Source organism: Lactuca serriola, chromosome 4 (assembly GCF_051521515.1).
Source record: "Lactuca serriola cultivar US96UC23 chromosome 4, Lser_US96UC23_V15, whole genome shotgun sequence".
Classification (NCBI taxonomy): domain Eukaryota; kingdom Viridiplantae; phylum Streptophyta; class Magnoliopsida; order Asterales; family Asteraceae; genus Lactuca; species Lactuca serriola.
Window position 1 is genome coordinate 60880120 of NC_136411.1, and position 24015 is coordinate 60904134.

Consider the following 24015-nt stretch of genomic DNA (forward strand, 5'->3'; position numbering starts at 1 on the left):
AAAAGTCCAAAGGTTGACCAAAACCCTAAAAGTCAACATGAGGCAGTACGCAACGCGTAACTTCTCTGTACGCGGGGCGTACACCGGAGAACCACAATCGGGGCCTCAACCCCTTACGCTGCGCGTACTGAGAGTTATGCCCAACGTAAGTCTCAGTTCAGCCATTCCATTGATTTTGGTATTAAACGGTTAAAACACTCCTTCAACTTCCAGATCTGACTCTCCTAAAGCCTCTTATCCCATAAAGTCGGAACCTTTAATCCTTTGCATGGTTGTAAAGGTCCCTACACCCTCAAACCCCTTTCCTTTCTTCTCCAAAGGTCTAGATCTCATGCATGGCTCAATATTTACGTCCAAGATTGCATTTTTATGAACATACAACTCTTATAGTCATGGAATATGATAGATCTAGGCCAATGGAGACCATTTGCTCATAAAGTCTCCATCTTGGGACCAAAAACCCTAGAAATTGGTCCAAGAAGCACACAACATAAATGACAAGGCAAGTTTTGAGCTTTTTACCTCGGGAAGAAGCTCCAACCTCTGAAAAGCTCGGATCTACTCTTTCCCACAAGCTTTTAGCCTCCAAAATGGCCTCTTCTTCTCTTCCACCACCTTGAAATGACACTTAGAAGCTTAGAACACCAACACACTAGCTATAAAAGAAGGAGGACTATCTATTAGGGTTTTACTCTCTGGAATGGTGGCTGAGGTCGAAGCCATAACATTCCTTTTATAGTGCACAAGCCCCAAATTAGGGTTTACATCTGGGCTCGCTACGCCCAGCGTACCCAGGCGAGTCCGCGTCCAAATTAAGTGTGCGAGTACACGCAGCGTACTCCTCAGTACGCCCAGCGTACTCACAAGCCTAACATTTTACTTAAGGGACTTATATTGACAACTTTGGAAAAAGAGAAGGGTTAAATAGCTTTACCTGAGTTTCGGGATGTTACATATGGTTTCTGATGTTGTGCTTTCACCCTTGCACAAGTCACACACTCGACCACATACTTCGCAATGTCGAGCTTCATCGTCGGGCACCAGTAATAGGGTTTCAGGTCCCTATACATTTTAGTGCTACCGGGATGAATCGTGTACATGGTTTTGTGAGCTTCTTCCATCAGAAGATCTCTTATTCCTCCTGACTTAGGTACCCAAATACGATCTTGGAATACCTTCAGTCTGTGACTGTTTACACCGAACACTAACGTTTTGCCTAAACGTTCTCCCTTTCGGTCATTCTTCTTAGAGGCTTCTTCTTGAGCTTTCTTTATACTCTCCACAATTGTCGAGACAACTTCTATTCTCAATGCTCTTGGCCTTTTTCTCTCAATATTTTCTTTCCGACTGAGAGCGTCAGTGACAACATTTGCTTTACCGGGATGTTAAAATATCTCACGGTCTTAGTCCTTAAGTAATTCTAGCTAGCGCCGTTGCCTCATATTCAATTCTTTCTGATTAAAGAGATATTGAAGACTCTTATGATCAGTGAAAAGTTTGCACTTCGTCCCATAGAGGTAATGCCTCCATATTTTCAGAGCGAAAACTACCGTTGCCAACTCCAAATCATGAGTGGGGTAGTTCCTTTCATGCTCTTTTAGCTGTCGAGATGCATACGCGATCACCTTATCTCTTTGGGTCAAAATACAACCCAATCCAACCCCAGACGCATCGCTATAAACAGCGAAGTCTTCAACTCCATCAGGTAGAGATAAAATCGGTGCCTCACATAGCTTCTTCTTTAACAACTCGAATGCTCCTCTATGCTTATCATTCCAGGCATAAGTAGCTTCTTTGTGGGCCAAAGCCGTTAATGGAGTAGAGATCGAAGAGAAGCCTTGGATAAACCTTCGGTAATATCCAGCTAATCCCAAAAAGCTTCGGATCTATGTGGGACGTTTTGGTTGTTCCCACTTCATCACAGCTTCAATCTTTGCTGGATCAACCATTATCCCTTCTTGGTTGACCACATGACCCAAGAATTGGACTTCTTGAATCCAAAAATCACATTTGGAGAACTTTACATACAGCTTCTCCTTTTTCAAGACGTCCAACACTTCTCGCAAGTGTCGTTTATGCTCCTCTTGGCTTTTTGAGTAAATCAGAATGTCATTTATGAACACTATCACATATTTATCAAGGAACGGATTACAAACCCTGTTCATTAAATCCATGAATGTTTTTGGAGCATTGGTTAGTCCAAACGACATAACCAAAAACTCGTAGTGTCCATACTGCATTCTAAATGAAGTCTTCTCTATATCCTGCTCTTTCACCTTCAGCTAATGATATCCTAACCTTAGGTTGATCTTTGAAAAATAGCTTGAACCTTGTAGTTGATCGAACAGGTTATTAATCCTCGGCAATAAATATCTATTCTTTATTGTTGCCTTGATCAGCTCTCTGTAATCGATGCACATTCTCATACTTCCATCTTTCTTCTTCACGAATAACACCGGAGCTCCCCAAGGTGATGAACTAGGTCTAATGAAACCTTTTTCCAATAACTCCTGAAGTTGCACCATCAGCTCCTTCATCTCCGTCGGTGCTAATCGGTAAGGTGCCTTTGCCATTGGTGTCATCCCTGGTAACAAGTCTATTCTAAACTCCACTTGTCTATCTGGCGGTAATCCGGGAAGATCTTCGGGAAATACTTCCGGATAATCACACACAACAGGAATGCTCTGCATCTTCTTTTTCTCCTTCTTAGCATCAATTAAGAATGCTAGATATGATGTACATCCTTTAGCCAAACACTTTATGGCTTTCATTAGCGAAATGATTCCAGAATTTACTCTGTGTTTGTCCCCATACACCACAAATGACTCTTTCCCTGGCGGGTTTACTTTTACTATCTTCTTCTTGCATAATATCTCAGCGTCATTAGCGCTAAGCCAATCCATTCCCAACACGATGTCGAAACCATTAAGTTCAAGCAATAATTCCTCGTGAAACTTATTCCCATTTAAGTCAATTAAGATGTTTTCATATGATGGCTAACAGGTACAAACTTGCCACTAGCAACTTCGACTAATAAAGCATTATCTAGTCTATCGACAGGCAAAGCTAGTTTTCTACCAAATTCATGCGAAATAAAGGAGTAGTTGGCTCCAGAATCAAATAAAATTTGGGCAGGAAATTTGTTTACGAGAAAGGTACCTGAAGCGACATCAACTTCATCTTTAGCAGCTTCCAGTGTCGTCTGGAAGGCTCACGCCTTTGGCTTTGGCGGAATGTTGGGTTTTGCTGCCTCCTTCTTCTTCGGACATTCCATCGACATGTGACCCTCCTCACCGCAACTATAGCAAACTTTCTTGGTGAGGGTGCATTTGTTGGCATAATGCCCTGGATTTCAACATTTAAAACATGTGGCCACTACGTCACATTTTCCGTGATGCTTCTTCTGACATTTGTCTCACAATTTCGCTTCGCCTCCTCCTCCTCTCGAACTAGACTTCGAGAACTTGTTTTTCTTGTTGGACCTCGAAGGTCCATCGAACTTCCTCTTTTCACCAACCTCTATCCTTTCCAGACCCTTTTCCTTTTGTTGGGCCTCCACATTCTTAACTGCTTGAACAGCTGTTTTCAGAGTCGTTGCCATCTTGACTGTCGGGCCAAAGTTGGCAGGCAGTCCATTAGCGAACCTCTCGATCTTGGAGAGCTCTGTTGGCACTAGGTATGGAAATAACTTCATTTTCTCAGTGAATGCAGTGGCATAGTCATCTACGCTTATTCTCCCCTACTTCAAGTTTTGGAGCTCATAGTTCAGATCAATCAGATCTATCTCTGAACAATATTGCACCCTTAGTTGTTCCAAGAACTCCTCCCATGAAATTTTCAGGGCTTCTCCTTGTGGCATAGTATCCGCCAACAACTTCCACTAGCTCAAGACTCCGGTCTTCAGTTGTCTAACTGCAAAGACAGTCTTCTGTTTTTTGCTACAGTCGCAACTTTCAAACACCATCTCTATTTCGGAGATTCAGTCCATAATCACAACAGGCTTTGGGCTTCTAGAAAGACTTAGCGGCTTGGCGCCCAAGAAATTTTTGTACATTCACCCATCCTTATTGTTTACCCTTCCCGGGTCATTCCTTCGTTCTTCTTGAGTCCCAACTTGACTCACAGCACGACTATTGTTTCCTTCCTCTGATTTCTCTGGAATCAACTCAGGTTGCTCAATGGGCATGATAGGTTCATCCCTATTTTCATGCAACATCTGTCGCATTTCTTCCCTTTGTCCGGCTAACATAGCCCGAATCATGTCTTGCACCCCAACCATTGTCATTGGCTCTGGTGCTGCTGTTACAACAGGTACTTGCTCAATTACTGGTGGTTGATTCCTGTTTTAATCTGCATTTCCAACGCCACTTCTGGTTCTTACCATTTTTGATCTACACACCGAATAAGGTGAAATTAGATCATCATCCATGATAGATCATTACATCATCCTTATCACTCCGAAACGTTTACATGCTAGTTCTAATACCGTAATCCTACACTTAGAATCCTAAACACATAAGGTCTCCGGATCCGGTTGGCATCAAACAATAGATCCGAACAAATAATATCATATATGGCAAACATATAACATTTAGCACATAAAAGCATTTTAGGCAACTTTCCTAAAATAAACTAGTGCTCGTGTCTAACATATCACAAACACTGATCTCACAATCTTTACTTAGCATTCTAAGTTTAAGTCTAGAAATCCTATAGATTCCTAGTTCGCTTAAACTAATGCTCTGATACCAACTGTGACATCCCCAAAATCACGGCCAGAAAAGACCGCTTTCATTTAAGCTTTTAAAATAGTTTCAGAGTAAATCCATTGATTTAAAATAGTTGCAGAATTTGTTCCCAAAACAAAATATGATAAAATAAAGTTTATCAAAGCATTTCATCAAGAGATGCATTTTCATTATATAACAATATTCAGGATGTCATGTTCCGATAAACAGACCAGAAGCATAAACAACAAAAGATAGACCATACAACAGTTACATATAACAACCGGTCTAATATCAAAAGATCTTGATAAGTCATCCAACTTATGCTCTCGCGCCACTACCTGTAATACAATAAAACTAAGTGGGTCAGGCTTGGGAGCCTGGTGAGCATATAGGGTTTTCAACCCGCAATAAATAATGATATTTAGTTTCACCAACCAACAATAACCCGATTACCCATTCCCGTTATCCTCACTTTACGTCCCTAAAACAACATCTATCTCAAGGGACCTAATCTAGGATTTTTCATCAGGACAGACATTACTGCAAGGGGTTTCCTCAACAATAGATGTCCTAAAGTTAACCATGAGGGGGATAGAGTACACCGGTGAACACATCGTTCAAAACACCTACAGGATATGAACCTGCTAGCGTTCCACTGGACAGTCTAGAAAAAGTATGTGGTCGTCTACCATACTCCGCTAGATGACTAGATTAACAACATCAACATCGAGGCCTCTCATCAGTTTATCATACGACAACTATCTACGCAAGTTCTACCTTACATTTTGTAGATAACAATATACATATGCATACATATGCAACTTAGAAATTGATAAGATATTCATTTAATACTCGTTCCAAATATACATATTCATTCCAAGTAACATATAATATATATCTATATACATATAGCACGTATTCACTTGGAGATACTTTATATCTATGTGTTAGAAGAAAAGGAATATACACTCACTTGATCAGAAGATGATTGGACAACGCTTCGGCTCAGAAACTCTTTTCTTCTCGGGATCTTCGGGCTTCGGGACTTTCTTCGGGTCTCGGGATGATACCGGTGCTTCGAGGGTACTTCAAGATGACCAGAGAGGGTATCGGGAGTGGGAGAGTAAGGGAGGAGCAACCAAAATCGGTTGACCCTTGATTTCTATTTATAGGGTGAATTTTCTGGGTTCACGTCGTGTGTTTCTAATGCTCACGTCCTGGGGCTTGATCGTCACTGCATGCGTCATCACAAGTGGGGTCTGATAGAGTCCAGGTGACGTTTTTCTGAGGTCCCGTCGTGAACACAGTGTTCACGTCGTGAGTTCTGACACAGGGTCGGATTTCGTGCCCCGGACTTCAGAAATTCATATCTTTCGCATACGAACTCCCTTTTCGACGTTCTTTATATGCACGTGTAGGTGAGATTATGCTCTACAACTCTCGTTTAGACTCTATTGGTTAATTTTGAATTTATTTTTATTATATTATTTTTAGTAGTCCGAGACAGGAAAACTCCGTTAGAAATTCACAACTTCTTCATCCGACGTCCGTTTTCGTCTGTCTTTTTACCGTTGGACTACTATCAACGAGATCTTCGATTCGCGTTTAGATTGTTTTGGCTAGAAACCACTCGATCTCAAATCGAGTTTCGGGTTGCATACTGTTAAGCTGAAACTTCGAAAAATCATAACTTCCTCATATGAAGTCAGATTTGGGCATTCTTTTTATGCACGCTCTCAGTTTAACGTATTCTATGACTTTCGTTTAGATTACTAAGGCTATATATCGCTCTATCTTAAATTCATATTATACGTCATTCAGCGTCGTGCCGATTCTGTTGCGAAACTTCGACAGGTCATAACTTCTTCGTTATAACTCGGATTTCGACATTCTATATATATTCGGAAACCTCGTCACGACCGCTACGTCTTCATGTATCAATATTGGGTTTATCTAACATTTCATTTTCACACTTATTTTTATTCTTAATTCATTTAAGCCACATAATTAAGCAATTAAGCATAAAACACATAATACTCAAATAATACATTCTTATTATTTCAAAATGGGTTACAAAGGTTAACCTAGACTATTACATCATCATTAATGACTAGCCCAGAAACACGGGCGTTACAATCGCCTTAGGGAATTTAGGAGTGACATGGCTTCTGGACAGTCTGGGACTCATATGCTCTCCTTCAAGGATTTTAGTGGATGTAGAGCACCAAACTTCAACGGGTTGAAAGACCCCATCGTGACTAGACGATGGATTACAGACATTGAGTCTGCATAGTTGATGAGCTTCTGCCCTTAGTGGTCTAAGTTGAGGTTTGATAATGGTTGTTTGTGAGAGAAGGCTAGGGACTGGTGGGAGGCAGTCGGTGATACTATGGGAGACCCAGCCATTTAGGCTATGACCTTGTCGGATTTTGTGACCAGATTTCGAACAGAGTTTGTGCTAGCTGTGGAGGTTCAGCAGCTAGCCAGGGAGTTCTTGGATATGAGACAGACTACTGAGATGGTAGCGGAGATTACCGCCAAGTTCAGGGAGAGGGCGTTGTTGGTGCCTCAGTATGCGAGTGATAAGGAGATGAAGAAAACTCGTTACCATGATATGTTGAGAGCTGACATTCAAAAATATGTCAGCTACTCAATGTGCCTGACCTTGGATGATATGATAGCCAGAACACGAGAGAGGGAGATTGATATAGAGCACATCAGGAAGAGGAAGGTAGATATTGGGAAGACGGCTGGGGTTTCGATGAAGAAACCCAAGGGATTCGACTCAAGGTCGAAGGCCCAGCAGGGCCGGAGCAGTTGTGGGAAATGCGGCAAGACGCATGAGGGAGGTTGCAGATTAGGGGAATCGAGCTGCTATAAGTGTGGCAAGTTGGGGCACTTTACCAGGGATTGTACTGCCCTACCCCCACCATTCAGACATCAGACATGCTTTGTTTTCACTACAATCAGCAAGTCCATAAAAAGGCCAAGTGCCCGAGATTGGTATCAGGAGCGTCAATGGCAGCACCAGCTCTAATGACCTTGCGTATCACAGATGGCCACCAGGGCAAGACAGATGCTCCTGTGGTGAGGAGTCGAGCCTTCCAACTAACCGTCGAATAGGTGCGTGCCACACCGGATGTAGTGATGGGTATGCTTTCTTCTCCCTAACTTTTATTATATGTCAATTTTGATATTTATATTTTATGTGTTTTGTTTAGGATCGTTCCATGTGAACGGCATCCCAGTACTGGTATTATTTGACTTGGGGGCTACCCGATCATTCGTATCTCTTGCAATCAGCAAGAGGTTTGCTGAGTCTTCAGGCACGTTGGATTGTCCTTTAGTGGTCGATATTGCGGAAGACTGATCCATCTGAGCATCTGAGGTTTATATAGGTTGTGTCCTGAGGATGTATGACGAGCGTTACCTCGTGGATGTGGTTCCCATTCCTTTGCGTGGGAACAAGGTCATCATAGGCATGGATTGGTTGAGCCTTAATGGGGTGGTGATCGACTGTGAGCATCAGTTGGTTCGGGTCAGGATCCCAAGTGGGGGAGAGCTGGTGATTCATGGTGAAAGACCACAGTGTGGACCGGTCATGTGTTCAGCAGCGAGAGTTGGATGCTACCTTCATCAGGGATGTACAAGTTTTGTCGCCTACGTTATGGATACCTGGGAGGAGGGTAAGGCGACCTTCAATGAGGTGCCTATTGTGCGGGAGTATCCGGATGTGTTCCTGGAGGATTTGCCTGGGATACCTTTGGAGAGACAGGTGGAGTTCAGGATTGACCTAGTTTCGGGTGCGGCTCCGATAGCCAAGGCACCGTATCGGTTGGCTCCTCCCGATATGTAAGAGTTGTCTACACAACTGCAGGAGCTGTTAGACAAGGGATTTATCAGGCCGAGCAGTTTGCCATGGGGAGCCCCGATCATGTTTGTGAAGAAGAAGGACGGGTCACATCGGATATGTATAGATTACCGGGAGTTGAATAAGGTAATGGTGAAGAACAATTACCCACTCCCGAGGATTGATGATCTCTTCGACCAGCTTTAGGGAGCATCTTGGTTTACCAAGATTAATCTGCAATCAGGCTACCATCAGATGAGAGTCAGAGTCGGGGATGTACAGAAGACAGCCTTTCGGACTCGATATGGTCATTACGAGTTCATGGTGATGTCATTCGGGCTAACCAATGCTCCTGTCGCGTTCATGGATCTCATGAACCGTGTATGCAGACCAATGCTGGATCAGTCTGTGATAGTCTTTATTGATGACATTTTGGTTTACTCCAAGACGCAGGAGCAACACGAGGAGCACCTAAGGGAGGTGATTGAGACGTTGAGGAGGTTGAGACTTTTCGCAAAGTTCTCCAAGTGTGAGTTTTTGTTGCGTAAGGTGCAGTTTCTGGGGCACCTTGTCAACCAGGACGGTATACTGGTCGATCCGACCAAGGTAGAGGCTGTGATGAGATGGAAGGTTTCGAGGTCTCCATCCGAGATTCAAAGTTTTCTTGGTCTGGCGGGTTACTATCGGAGATTCATCTAGGATTTCTCCAAAATTGTTGTTCCATTGACCCGACTGACCAAGAAGTCAGTGAAATTCTGATGGGGGCCTGAGCAGCTGGCAACGTTCGAGACTTTGAGGCAGAGGTTGTGTGAGGCGCCGATCTTAGCCCTGCCAGAGGGCGTTGAGGATTTTGTAGTGTATTGTGACGCATCTATCTCAAGCTTCGGCGCAGTGTTGATGTAGAGAGGGCATGTCATCGCTTACGCCTCGAGACAGTTGAAGCCTCACGAGGCGAATTACCCGACACACAACCTGGAGTTAGGGGCGGTTGTTTTTGCCCTCAACATTTGACAACACTACCTCTATGGGGTCCGCTGTACCATTTACACGTATCACAAGAGCTTGAGGTACTTGATGGACTAGCCAAATCTAAACATGAATCAACGACGGTGGTTGGATGTAGTGAAGGATTACGATTGCGAGATCCTCTACCACCTGGGGAAAACGATGTTGTGGTTGATGCACTTAGCCGCAAGTCATTCGCGGTCCCGATCAGAGACATCTACTTGAGGATGACAGTAGTGACTCCTCTTTTGGAACGGATTCGGGAGGCTCAGCAGGAGGCTATGAAGGAGGAACATCAGAAGACTGAGTGTATTGTGGGTCAGATTTCCTCCTTTGACTATGATAGTGTGACATCCCCAAAATCACGGCCAGAAAAGACCGATTTTGTTTATGCTTTATAAAAATCAGAGTACTTCATTTTATAAAAAGGTTGCGGAAATTGTTCCCAGAAAAACATGGTAAATACGTTATTAAAACATTTTCGAAGAAACGTATTTATTTCATTTTAAAATGTTTGGGATGTCATCGTTAATACCGAAACATAAGCATAAACAGACTTACAATGATTTACACTAGTGATCTACATCTCTTTTAAATCTCTCAGTGTAATGTCACTTCACTTCGTCACCTGTGATATACATAAACTGAGTGGGTCAGGTTGGGAAACCTGGTGAGTACATAGGGTTTTCAACCCACAATAATATAATTATTATGTTCAATCAAACAATCAACCCAATTACCCATCCCCATTATCTTCTTTACTCTTTAAGGATTTAACCTAAGAGTCATCTATCCTGTATTCATTTATTCCGAAGTCCCTTACTTCCAAGGTTATGAGACTGGCACTAAATCCATAGCTGCCAATGTTCGTTCATAAAGCACTAATTCCATAGCTGCTATAGTCTATTCATCGGGTACTAAATCCATAGCTACCAGTCTTTATCTAATAGGTACTAAGTCCATAGCTACCAATGTTCAACAGGTACTAAGTCCATAGCTACCAATTCCTACAGGTACTAAATCCATAGCTACCAACGTCTAAAAGGTACTAAGTCCATAGCTACCGGTGTTTCTCCCATAGGCACTAAGTCTGTAGCTGCCAATGTATACTCACGTCATCTTCTATCTCTCATCATTCATCTACCCATCTCATACCCAACATTTTCGTATATATAAAATACGTATACAGTTTAAGTCCTTTAAAACATGTATAAAACGTTCAACCAGCATAGACAGCAAGTATTCAGATAATGTGCACACATAGCACGTATTTTATATGAAATACTTCATATCTATGTGTAAGATGAAAGTAACTATGCACTCACTTGAGAAGGTGGTGACTCGGTACTCGGACAGCACTTCGTTTACTTTAAAATAATTTCCTTCGACGAAACCTAGTATTATTACCACTAGATTTTAGTCTAATATTTACCGTGACTAATTATTAGTCTTATTATTATTATATAAGCGTTTAAACAATACTTTCCAACCACTATGTACAGACAGGGGCCAGACATAAAACACCGGAGGGCAGGACCATTTTGGCATATAGCACTTCTGAAATCCAACAACCCTATGCGGCCCTTTAAACCAGATTCCCCGTACCGCGAGTAGTTAAAAAGATATTATAACGACACTTATATAAGTCATAATAATAGCTCAAATATTTATTATAAATTTATAATAACAATACTAATTTTAAATATAAACTATATTTAAAATAGGGTAAGCATAACTTACTTACAAGGGGATTTTAGCTAGGAGTCGGGCTCTGCAGGGGCAGAACTTCGTCGATGAATCTTTCTAAGAAAGATTCGTGCAACGCTTCAGCGCTCACCTTACTATACTAAAACTACAGAAAGAGAAGTCGAATCACGAGGGACCGAAATGCTCGGGGGATAAGGAGAGAAAGACTCTTGAATCAAGAGAATGGTGCAAGAAATATGAGAGCCCAAGCCTCTTATTTATAGTAATTGAATTTACAAAAACTACCCCCCATAATTACTTAATGACCTTATAGTTATATAAACAACTAAACACCCCTTTATAATACTATTTTAAATAGATTTAAAGATATTTGTACTAAACTAATGTCGAAAGAACTCAACATTAGTCTTATAATGACCGCATCGTTGATACCTTTCTAATGATATATACATATGTATATATATGTGTACGTATATATGATTTATACTTTATTTTAATACGTAAATATGCTATTATAATTTGTAACTCGTTCATACGAACTCCGTTTTTGACGTTCTTTATATCCATGCGTAGGTGGAGACGCACTCTACAACTTTCGTTTAGACTCCTTCGGCTAATTTTGAATTTATTTTTAAAGTTATATTTTTAACAGGCCGGGACAGGATTGGTCCGTTATAATCTCATAACTTCTTCATCCGATGTCCATTTTCGTCTGTCTTTTTATTGTTACGCTACTAATAATGAGATCTTCAATTCTCGTTTAGGTTGTGTCGGCTAAAAATCGCTCGATCTAATATTCGAATTTCGGACTGTACACTGCTAATCCGAAACTTCGAAAAATCGTAACTTCTTCATACGAAGTCAGATTTGGGCGTTCTTTTTATCGAAGTTCTTAGTTTAACATATTCTACGACTTTCGTTTAGAGCGCTAAATCTAAATCTCGCTCTATCATAAATTTACTATTTACGCTTCCCGGCGCCGTGCCGGCTGCGACGCGAAACTTCGACGGGTCATAACTTCTTCGTTATAACTCGGATTTCGGCGTTCTTTATATGTACGGAAACCCTGTGACATCTTCTACAACTTGGTTAAGATTATTTATTCTAAATAATCTTTTTGTCGAAAAGTCGTTTTCGACCCCTATTGCCTCTAAATTGACTAGCCCGGATCTGCGGGCGTTACAATTTGTAACATCCCCCTCTGGCACGTATCACAATATTGTCTGCTTTGGGCCACTCGGCATGAGGACTTCCCAGGGGGTCACCCATCCTGGTACTACTCCCGCCTGAGCACGCTTAACTGCAGAGTTCTTATGGGATCTGCTGCCCTCACGGCTTTAAAACGCGTTGTGACAAGGAAGGTATCCACACCCCTTATAAGGAGTGTTTAGTTCTCCTTCCAAGCCAATGTGGGATCAGATCTAACCCACCTTCACCCCCCATTATAGGGTTCGACGTCCCTGTCGAACACATCGACCCGTACCCTGGCTCTGATACCATTTGTAACATCCCCCTCTGGCACGTATCACAATATTGTCCGCTTTGGGCCACTCGGCACGAGGACTTCCCAGGGGGTCACCCACCTTAAAGTGGGTTAGATCTGATCCCACATCGGCTTGGAAGGAGAACGAAACATCTCCTTATAAGGGGTGTGGATACCTTCCCTATCACAACGCGTTTTAAAGTCGTGAGGGCAGCAGATCCCATAAGAACTCTGCAGTTAAGCGTGCTCGGGCGGGAGTAGTACCAGGATGGGTGACCCCCTGGGAAGTCCTCGTGTCGAGTGGCCCAAAGCGGACAATATTGTGATACGTGCCAGAAGGGGATGTTACAAATGATATCAGAGCCAGGGCACGGGTCGATGTGTTCGACGGGGACGTTGAACCCTATAATGGGGGGTGAAAGTGGGTTAGATCTAATCCCACATCGGCTTGGAAGGACAACGAAACATCTCCTTATAAGGGGTGTGGATACCTTCCCTATCACAACGCGTTTTAAAGTCGTGAGGGCAGCAGATCCCATAAGAACTCTGCAGTTAAGCGTGCTCGGGCGGGAGTAGTACTTGGATGGGTGACCCCCTGGGAAGTCCTCGTGCCGAGTGACCCAAAGCGGACAATATTGTGATACGTGTCAAAAGGGGGTGTTACAGATAGACGTGGGCTATTGACACTCCATCGTAGAGTGTGGGTTCTGTACATGGGCGGTGTGCGCCAAATCCTGACGGAGGAGGCGCACAAATCCAAATTTTCCATCCATCTCGGGGCGACGAAGATGTATAGAGATCTCTGTCCTAATTACTGGTGACCCTACATGAAGCGGGTTGTAGCATGGTACGTCGAGAGGTGTCTGACCTAAGGTCAAGGCCAAACACCAGAGACCTCACGGCAAGACGTAACCGTTAGATATCACTGTGTTGAAATGGGAGGATATTACCATGGACTTCATTACGAAGTTGCCTCAGATGACACGTGGAGTTGACGTGATATGGGTCATCGTGGATCGATTGAAAAAGAGCGCCCATTTCATAATGACTCAGGAGAGTATCTCGACCGAGAAGTTGGCAGACATCTACATCAGAGAGGTAGTATCACGACACGGGGTGCCAGTTTCTGTGATTTCTGACAGGGATGTTCGGTTCACTTCTAGATTCTGGAAGAAATTTCATGACGAGTTGGGTACACGTCTGCACTTCAGCACGGCTTTCCACCTACAGACAGTTGGTCAGAGTGAGCGGACCATCCAGACCTTGGAGGATATGTTGTGGGTGTGTGCTCTATACTTTGGTGGTAGATGGGATACCTACCTTCCCTTGACAGAGTTTTCCTATAATAATAGCGAACACACCATTATCGACCGGCCTCCTTTGAGATGCTTTACGGGAGGAAGTTCAAGACCCCAATATGTTAGTGTGAGTTTTTTCAGAGGGTCATGGGGAGTACCGAGGTGGTACTCAAGACGACGAAAAAGATCCAGCGGGTCCGGAGTAGACTCCAGATGGCCCGGAATCAGCAGAAGAGCTTGCCAACAGACGCCGATTGGACTTGGAGTTTCGGGTCGGGGACATGGTCCTTCAGAAGGTGTCACCTTGGAAAGGTGTCCTCCGCTTCAGAAAATGGGACAAGCTAGGCCCCATATATATCGGACCTTTCAAGGTTATCGCCCGGGTGGGCAAGGTAGCATATCGGTTGGATCTTCCAGAAGAGCTTAGACAGATCCACAACACTTTTCACATTTCACAGCTGCGGAAGTGCATAGTCGATGATACCGCAATGGTTTCTTTGGAGGATATTCAGGTGGATGACTGCCTGTACTACATCGAGAAACCGGTAGCCATTCTCGACAGGAAGACGAAGGATCTGATGAACAAGAGGGTAGATTTGATGAAGGTGTAGTAGCAGCACCTCAAGGGCTCGGAATGGACGTGGGAGTCGGAGGATAATATGAGGGGGTACTACCCAGAGCTATTTCCAGACATAACAGACTTCGAGTACGAAGTCTGAGATAAGTGGGGGAGAATTGTAACGTCTAGTTCTTAGTATGTATTTAATTTATAATTATTCACTTTTGTATAGAAACCCGGCGAGTTGGAGGCCCCAAACTCGTCGAGTGGAGATGAATTGGACCGGGGATTTTGGAAACCTACTCGACGAGTTGGGGAGCCTCAACTCGACGAGTAGGCTGGCAAAAATGAAACCCTAATTTTGGGGTTTTGCACCCTATTTAAACACCTTAACCCCAAGGTGTTGGCCTCATCTCCAGCCTTCACTGCTCAAAACCCTAGTATCGAAACCCTAAGCCATTTTTGGTGATTGTGAGCTAATTTTGTGCATTATTAGTGAGTTTGAAGAAGAAGAAGCTTAAAGGAAAAGCAAGAACATGTGGGAGGAGAGTGGATCCAAAAGTTGGGCTTCATTTTTGGTTCATCTGAGATATAAAGCTTCAACCTTGTTCATGGCATGCTTAGATCTAGTCTTAGGATGTTTTGCTTCATGTTTTGGTCCAAGTATGTTGATGGTTGGGATTTGGACGTCCCATTTGGACAACCCCTTCAGATCTAGGGTCTTTAGGGGACTTCATGGCATAAAAAGGCCAACTTTATGGCCATGGAAGTCCCATTCAACTTTTAGACCATTTTTTGGTCTTTTAAGCCCTATTAGGTCATGCATGCGAGTAAAGATGATAACTTTACGTGACCAAACTGTCCCTACAGTCCAGATCTATGAACTCATGGTATATCTTAAAGTTTTGATGACTTTTGAATTCGGATCTAAATCATTTTGGATTGGGGTTTGAGTTTTTGTCGTGAGGAGAGGTTCTTAATGGGTAAAGTTGGAAACTTTACCCTTCTAGACATATTTACAGCTTGGATCAAGAGGATAGGGCCTTGATTTGAAGAATATGGACTTAACTCAATAAGAAGGTTGACAGACTGAAGAACTCGACGAGTTCATAAGAGAACTCGACGAGTTGTTCTGGAAGTGTTTTAACTATGTTGGAAAAAAAGGGACTCGACGAGTTGCAGGAGACACTCAACGAGTTGGATCGTGATTTCCCGATTATGTGATTTATGGAAACTCGATGAGTGGAAGAGTAACTCGGCGAGTTGAGTCAACTCGGAATGTTGACTTTGACTTTGACCATGGTGTTAACTTTGACTTTGACTTTGACTTGGACTTTGATCAAAGTTGACCCTTGAAGGGTTATGAGTATGAAAGAGTATTTAAGGAAATCTTTTATGTGTAGGTGTTTGAGTTGGGTTGATATCCGGAGTCGGGGATTGTTCAACTACTCTCAGGTTTTAAGGTGGGTTACCTTACCTGTAGCAGTGGGTCTAAGGCACCATGGCCGACCCACTAGTAGGAAATTTGTAGTTAGACGATTGTCTTTGTGATAATTTTCTGGTATGCCACTATCTATAATGATTTATGTGCTAGTATGCTATGATATTATGTGGTAGTGGTAGGGTGAAATAGACCCCGTATCCGGTTGATAAGGCTGACGGGGTAGGTCGGGCACCCAGATATGTCTGACAGTATGTTTATGTATGACTATGTATGCTGTTATATGGTAGTGGTATGGGATAAATAGACCCCGTAACCGGTTGAAGGAGACCGAAGGGGTAGGCTAGCACCCAGATATGACAGGCGGTTACCGGTTGAAAGAGACCGAAGAGGTAGGCCAGCACCCTGATATACTTGGCAGTACCGGTTGAAAAAGACCGAAGGGTATGCCAACACCCATATATCTAGGCAGTATGTTTATTTGATGGTATGTGGTATGATGGGGGAGCTCATTAAGCTTTGTGCTTACGATTTTTAGTTTTTGTTTCAGGTACTTCTTCTAAAGGAAAGGAGTTGGCATGATCGCAGCACATCACACTATGATTTTCCGCACATGAGATCTTTGGTGGTTGTACTCTGATTATGTTTTCTTCTGACATGTTTTGGATATTGGTTTTGATTATGATGTGGGATGACAGTATTGATGTTTTTAGACTACTGGTTTTTATAATTACGTAATTAAAAATGAAATTTTTTGTCATGAATTTTAGGATGTTACATTTTACTGTCACTTGTTAAAGATATTTTGGGAGATGAAGATCATCGAAACCCATGCCATTTACTTAACCATTTTCTTTTACTTTTAAAGCTCCATCTTTGACATCAACATTCCCACAAAAAAGACATGAATAGGCAATCAACCCAAGCGATCCACTTGTGGCAAACCACAAAAAAGTCAATTAACGTCGAACCAACACCTAAAGAAACATCACAACTCAATAAATGTTAAAATTTTATAAATAAAACTCAGTTAAAAGTTAAATAAAAAAATTTTAAAAATTAAAAATACGAAGAAAAAAAACATATAAGAAAGAGAGAAATCTGTACATACTTGGGTTTTCATTCCAAGTCAAGTTTCTAGCTTTCTAATAACAATTTTAGAAACGTTTTCACAAAGAATCCTACAAAAAAGACATGGGTGAAAATTATTCTAAATCTTAAATTTATTCAAATTACTAGTTTATAACCCGTGGGAACTACGGTTATAAAATTAATTTAACTTTTATAGTAAAAGTTCAAAGTTATTAATCAGTTGTTTTAAATAAATGATTAATTATGAGATTTTTTTTAATTATATAAAATTATAATCATTGATTTAAATGAATATGTGAAATTATATCACTTTATAATTTGTATTAAATCTATTTTAATTTTTTATTTTAATGTTATTAATTTAATCTCTCTATTCTAATAAAAGAATAGGTTTAATCTCCTATTGACAAGTGTCATACAATTAGAACACCTCATTAATGTTATATATCCCTTATCATGCCACTTGTCAACCTATTAATTATTCATTCCAAATTTCAAATTTTAAAATTTTTCACTCTAATTACATTAAAGTAATAATTGATTCTTTTATTTAAATTTCAAATTTCAAATTTTCCCACTCAAATTATATTAAGTTAATAACATTAGATTGAAAAATAAAATAAAATTAATACATATTATAAGATGATATAACTACATGTATTTATTTAAATCAACGATTATAATTTTATATAACTAAAAAAATATCTCTTAAATAATAATTTATTTAAAATAATTAATTAATAATTTTGATTTTTTATATGAAAGTTTAATTAATTTTATAACCGTGGTTATCACGGGTTATAAACTAGTGTAGATATAATGAAAAATTTAAAATTTAAAATTTGAAATGAATAATTAATAGGTTGACAAGTGGCAAATATTAATTAGGAGAGATAATATGGTGACACATGCCAAAAGAAGAATAAAATATGCATTAATTAAGAGTTCTAATAAGGTGACACATGTCAAAAAGAGAATAAAACTATTCTTTTATTAGAATATGATTTTTAAATTAACCTTCATGTTCATAACACTTGCCATTATTTCAGTTCTTGATTTGAATTTTCCAGCATATACATCATACCGCAAGCTCTTAAAGCTCTTTACTATTTAAGTTGCTTTTCATTTCCAGCAACGTCCCGTTATCACAAACTTCAGGAGATGTTATTTTATCAACATGTTGCCTGACCAAATCACAAACACTCAGCAATATCCAAGATCTTTCCGGGAAATATATAATATTCATTAGTTTAATTAAATACTTTTTAAGTAACATGTATACAAAATTTCATTTAAGAAAAAATAGAAAACATGTAGAAGAGAATAGAAAGGCCGACATGTTTGCAAATGAAATCATAAAAGGTGCTTAATGGTTAATATGTAGTTAGCATCATGAACAACCCTTAAATCCTATTTAACATAGAACACCTGAGCAATAAAGAAAAAAAAAATGGAAACACAATGTGTTGAGTAAAATAATAAAAATGATGATATATAAATAAAATTACATTACCTGTTACACTTCCCCAGACAGGCTCTCCACCAGCTTCCGAACCTCCTATCAATCTTCCAAAAAACCATAATCAATGCTCCTTAAACCTACAATCAGAACACATCCATGAACTTTTATATCAAAGTACTTCATAAAAAGTTGAAGGATCTCTTAGGCATAAGAATAACCACTCGGAGGAGTGAGGGAAACTGACATATTCCCCTTTCCTAGTTTTACAATTAATAACAAAAATGATTTTGAAGATTATACTCCAAATCGTGAAAAGAAACCAAAAAAATCAGACCATGTGATGCAAACTACTGTCTTCTATAATTAAAACATGTAAAAATCAAATGAAAGATGCATATTTCTAGTTATATAGGTTTCGTATGGAGATAGACAATCAGAGAAGATGGAAATACATGTGGTAATTGAGGAAAAGCACCTCCCGATGGTTGATTGGAACAGGGAAGCGGTGGAGGGACTGATGGTGGCGATGCTATTGAACTTTCTCCCGTATCTAGCCTAATCTTTGTGTCGGCTCTTCCTTTTCGAAATACAAGTAACAAAAAAGCAAAACCAACATCAAAAGACGCAACACACCAAATCAGACACCACCAATGCAACAAACCTTTGGATTCTTAAAGTCGAAGCCGAATAGAAATACAAACAGCTAATCAAAACCCTAATCGTAGAAGAAACCAAAAACCTTACATGGCCATGACTAATACCACCGATGATACCATCTATGTCCTTCGTCGAATCCAACGTTGTTTGTTGGCTGGTTCTTCTCCACCAGTGAGATTAAATTACTTTTTTCCTATGAAGAGAGCATAGCTTATGAAGTAAAAAGTAAATAGAAAAATAAAGAAAAAACAGCACCTTTAGTGAAGAAATTACCGAAGATAAGGAAAGTAGTTTTACATTTTCTTGTTCAGGATGTTTAAGAACACATTGAGAAATTACCTACAAAACAAAGCACACTAAATCACTACCATGCGATAATTCATTAACATTATTCAACTTAATAAATGTAAGGTATAACAATGTACTTTAATGTATTTTTTTTGTTATACTATCATGCTGATGTTCTTTTTCTGTTATAGCATTGTTCTTTCAAATTTTGTTTTGAAGGTTGTGAACTTTCAAAATTTTACCAATTATAGCGTTACACTTTTACTTTTACTTTTTTAGGATATTGTTATTTGAAAATGTACCCAATTATAAAAATGAAAATTGTTTTGTATTTGGATAATATCGATATTATTTGTAAATTACCTGAAGTACAATGTTGTAGTAGAGTATAATTATTTGATTTTCACATACAAAAAGAGGAATTACCAAAATACTTTTCCCAGATTTGTAATTCATTTGCACCACCATAAATAACAATATGTGACATGAATTGAACATTTGGAATAAAAAAGTAGTGATTCCTATGATTATTAACTTGTAACAATTAATATAGTTCCAGTGACTAACTTTTAGAACCTCTGAACCAACAACCAGTCAACTTTTGAATCCCTATGCAACAATTGACACAAAAAAAACACAACAAAGAATAAGTCAGACAAACACTTAAACTTGCAAAATCAAGTAAATTTGCAATTATTTGAAGGAATACGGACGCATTAACCAAGGTTATATACCATTTCCACTATTTTGACATATGATTCAGCTGCTTCAGTACAACACAAAGCATACAGATTTTAAAATTATATACTAGCATAAAAGAAGAGTAGTTATACCACATGAATATATATATATATATATATATATATATATATATATATATATATATATATATATATATATATATATATATATAGGGAGAGAATCAAATGAGAACACCTAAAAGGTTGAGAACGCGAGAACAATTATAGACCAATCATTTTTAGATGGCATAAATGGAACTTTACCATCTAATTAAATTATGATTTCCTAAATTTTAGTGATTATGATGACAATTACCCAAAATATCTCATTTTTTAGATCCTACTCTTTTAATGAACCAATAATTAATAAAATCATGATTTAATTTTTATCTAAAAAAACGTTTTTTTTTTTCATTTCATTTTTCATTTTTATGTTTCGTTTTTAGCAATCAAATATCAAGAGAATGAATAATTTACCGGTTTACCTCATTTATTATTTTTTTTAAATCTTCATAAATAATGATTTATACATTTCATTTTAAAATGAATAAAATTGTAAATTATAAATGAATTAACTCAGATGTATTTATGAATACACTTGTAAAATCATAAATGAATAAAACCCGAAAAAAAGATTATAAAATCAGCTAAAATGATACACATATATAAATAAATAAAACACATTTCTATTCATATAAGAATATAATTATAATAGCAAATGAATAAGTTACAATATATATATTTTTTTATATGGAAACTAGTATTACAATTACAATCATAAATAAATAAAACATCTTTGCGCTCCTTCCGAAATCTATTGGTGTTGGTATTTTCATTTGGTAAATCTCCCACCTCCCACAATATGCATGTTTATTCATTGGATCTGCAAAAATGTTAAAGAAACAATTATGTATAATTAAATAGTTGTTCACACATGAATACACTGATAATGAATACAGTCTATTCATAAATAAATACAAAACAAAAATAGTGTAAAAATTATCATTTCTTATTCTTCCTTCCCTGTCAAGAATAACCACCAGGATGGGGTTGTGTTTCCGATGAAATCAAAAGGGGCAACCGCCTCTTGGCTTTTTCCCCTCACCTACATTGCCATTCTTTTAAAAATCTTTTTATATATTGGTATCAATCTTTTAAAAAGGAGCACGACAATTTGTACTATTTAATAGAGTGTCGTCATCATCAGCCATTATCACTTTATCAGCAATACCCCACCAACCCCCTTCTTCCGCTCCACTTACACACACCCCCACTCCCAGCTTCTTTCTTGCTGGAAATTCTTAAAATCCCATCTCAATTCAACAATTCCAACCACAATCTACTTCAAAGTACGTATTTTCTCCCTATCTCCATTGCTTTTTACTGTAATCTATATTGTTTCAAGTGATTATCTGCTTAATTCGATCTGTTCTAGATCTCACCATAAATTTCCATCGATTAATCGGTGAATGTTTTCTTGAAATACTCAAAGCTGAATCTATAACTTCGGTATTCAATTTCGTTTCGCGATGTATGATTGCATAATAATCAATGTAATCGTAATCAAAAAGGTGCCAAGAATCGTACCTTTTGTTAGGGTTTCTTCTAATCTTCTTCCCTATCTGACCAATCTGAACACCAGATTCATCTGAAAGATTCTTAGTTTGCAGAAAAAACATTCAATTGTTAGTCATTTTACTTGATAAACTAGAAGTAATGATTATGACGACTTTTTTTAGGTTAAACAACGAAATGGGGCTCTCACCATACTCAAACCCATCGGATGCAGGAGTGTTGTGCGTAATTCTAGTTAGCACAACGATGTCAATATCAAAAATATCGATTTATCTTTTTGATTGTGGCCATCGGAGACTTGAGGTTGCTGTGGCTATCATCGGCGATCATGGTGGCGAAGGCAGAGGCGATGCTTTTTCGTTCTCCAACTGTGAAAGTGGTTCGTGGATGGCGGCGACGCAAGTGGAAAATAATGGAGTGAATGATAAAGTCGTAGGTTTAGGTATACAGAGAGAGAAGAGAGAGATTGAGAGATTGAGAGATTTTAGGAGTTGTTTAAAATAAGGGAATGATTAATTACCCTGATACCCTTTTCTTAATTTTAATTCAAATTAATTGATTTTAAACATTTTAATAATAACAAAATCTCTAATTAATTATAGCCTTAGATCTAAGATAATAGATGGATGATATTTGTTTTCGCGTTCTCAACCTTTTAGGTGTTCTGATTTGATCATATATATATATATATATATATATATATATATATATATATATATATATATATATATATATATATATATATATATATAACATTAAGTGATATTCACCCCTATCAAGTAAGAAAATATAGCAAATTATGTTTTTTCCTTTAATTAGCATGTACAAAAGACTTTATTTAATATAAGTGTAACATACCTATTCATAGATACCGAAACTCAAACTGCCATATTTATCATTATTTCCAACCAATACTCTTTAATTTCACTTGTTTCAAAATTTTAGTTGCACTTCTTTTCTGATTCAGTAGGTCGGTTTCTCTTTGAATCTAACAAACTTTGCAGCTTAAGCCCAGCATCCTAAAATATGAAAATTATTGTGTTAAAAGAGACCATATATAACTTCTTACCTTACATAGTTCATTTTTTTTAATTTTTTTTAAAGAATGTAAAAATGGAAAGTTGTTTTAGACCCTGCCTACCTTGTGAAAGCACGGGCACAAAAACTCCATTACACCAGGTGACAAGCTATCTGGTATTGGAGGAATTTCATCCTAATGGATATTTTAGGGATTTCAGCTTTCTTTATGACAAATAAAATGTTATTATAAACTAAAAGAAAGAGAAAGAATATCGGGACACGGGACACCTGAACGATCCTAAAAAGTGCTTGCATAAGATGAAGATGATTGTAAGGAGGTACACCAATAAACAGCTCAATCACAGTAGAACCAACACTTCATATATCATATGTGCTACAAACTGTCATTTCAATCACCTAAAAAAATTAGAAGGATATAAAACATCAAAAATTATATGAAATAAAAAAAATAACTAACAAAGTCTGGAAAAAGGAATATTGAATGTTAATGCAAGAAATAAGGAATCATAAATTTCATATTTATACATTACCTCCTTAGTAGTCAAAATACTTGCACCCTTAATATCCCGATGAATAATCCCTTGTTCTTGTAAATAAACCAAACCTTCCAAAACCTGTTTCCCATTTTCAACGCGCAATATTAGTATACGTAATTTGGTGCATATCAAGAAAGTTAATGTTAGTAACAAATCTACCCGTGCTACATAAAGGCCATAAATAGTTTAGGTAATGGCCTGGAATTATTTGGGTGGATGATGTTTGCAAGTGCGTCATTCTCCATATACCTAATATATAGCTAACAAAGTCTCCACTAATTAGAAACTGGTTTCTAAATTGATACAACTGAAAAACATATTAAATATTATTAAATCTACCATACTTACTAAAGAACGATGTGCATATGGGTTTCTATCATAAAGAATCCAATATATTTTATTATATTTTTGTGGTTCGAATCCTGCATCAGAGGAAATCGTATCAAGGGAATATCCAAAACACAACAATTTATACATTATAGAGTTGTACAATACAATACTTTAAAAAGCACAAATTGTTGTGTATGGAGAAAAAGTGTTGTGTACAAATC

At 38.7% G+C, this 24015-nt stretch overlaps 1 long non-coding RNA gene across 4 annotated transcripts; it reads right to left on the reverse strand.

Annotated features, from left to right (window-relative positions):
* Window positions 1-20978: 20978 nt before the first annotated feature.
* LOC145101683 (uncharacterized) lies at window positions 20979-23622 on the reverse strand. 4 transcript variants are annotated; one of them, XR_013705769.1, is made up of 7 exons: window positions 23459-23622; window positions 23196-23308; window positions 23029-23100; window positions 22746-22906; window positions 22078-22255; window positions 21900-21970; window positions 20979-21195 (listed from the first exon to the last, which is right to left on the reverse strand). It is a non-coding gene; the product is annotated as an uncharacterized LOC145101683 (long non-coding RNA). The 4 variants fall into 4 exon arrangements; XR_013705767.1 differs by having other exon boundaries at window positions 23196-23324; XR_013705768.1 differs by having other exon boundaries at window positions 23029-23308.
* Window positions 23623-24015: the final 393 nt, after the last annotated feature.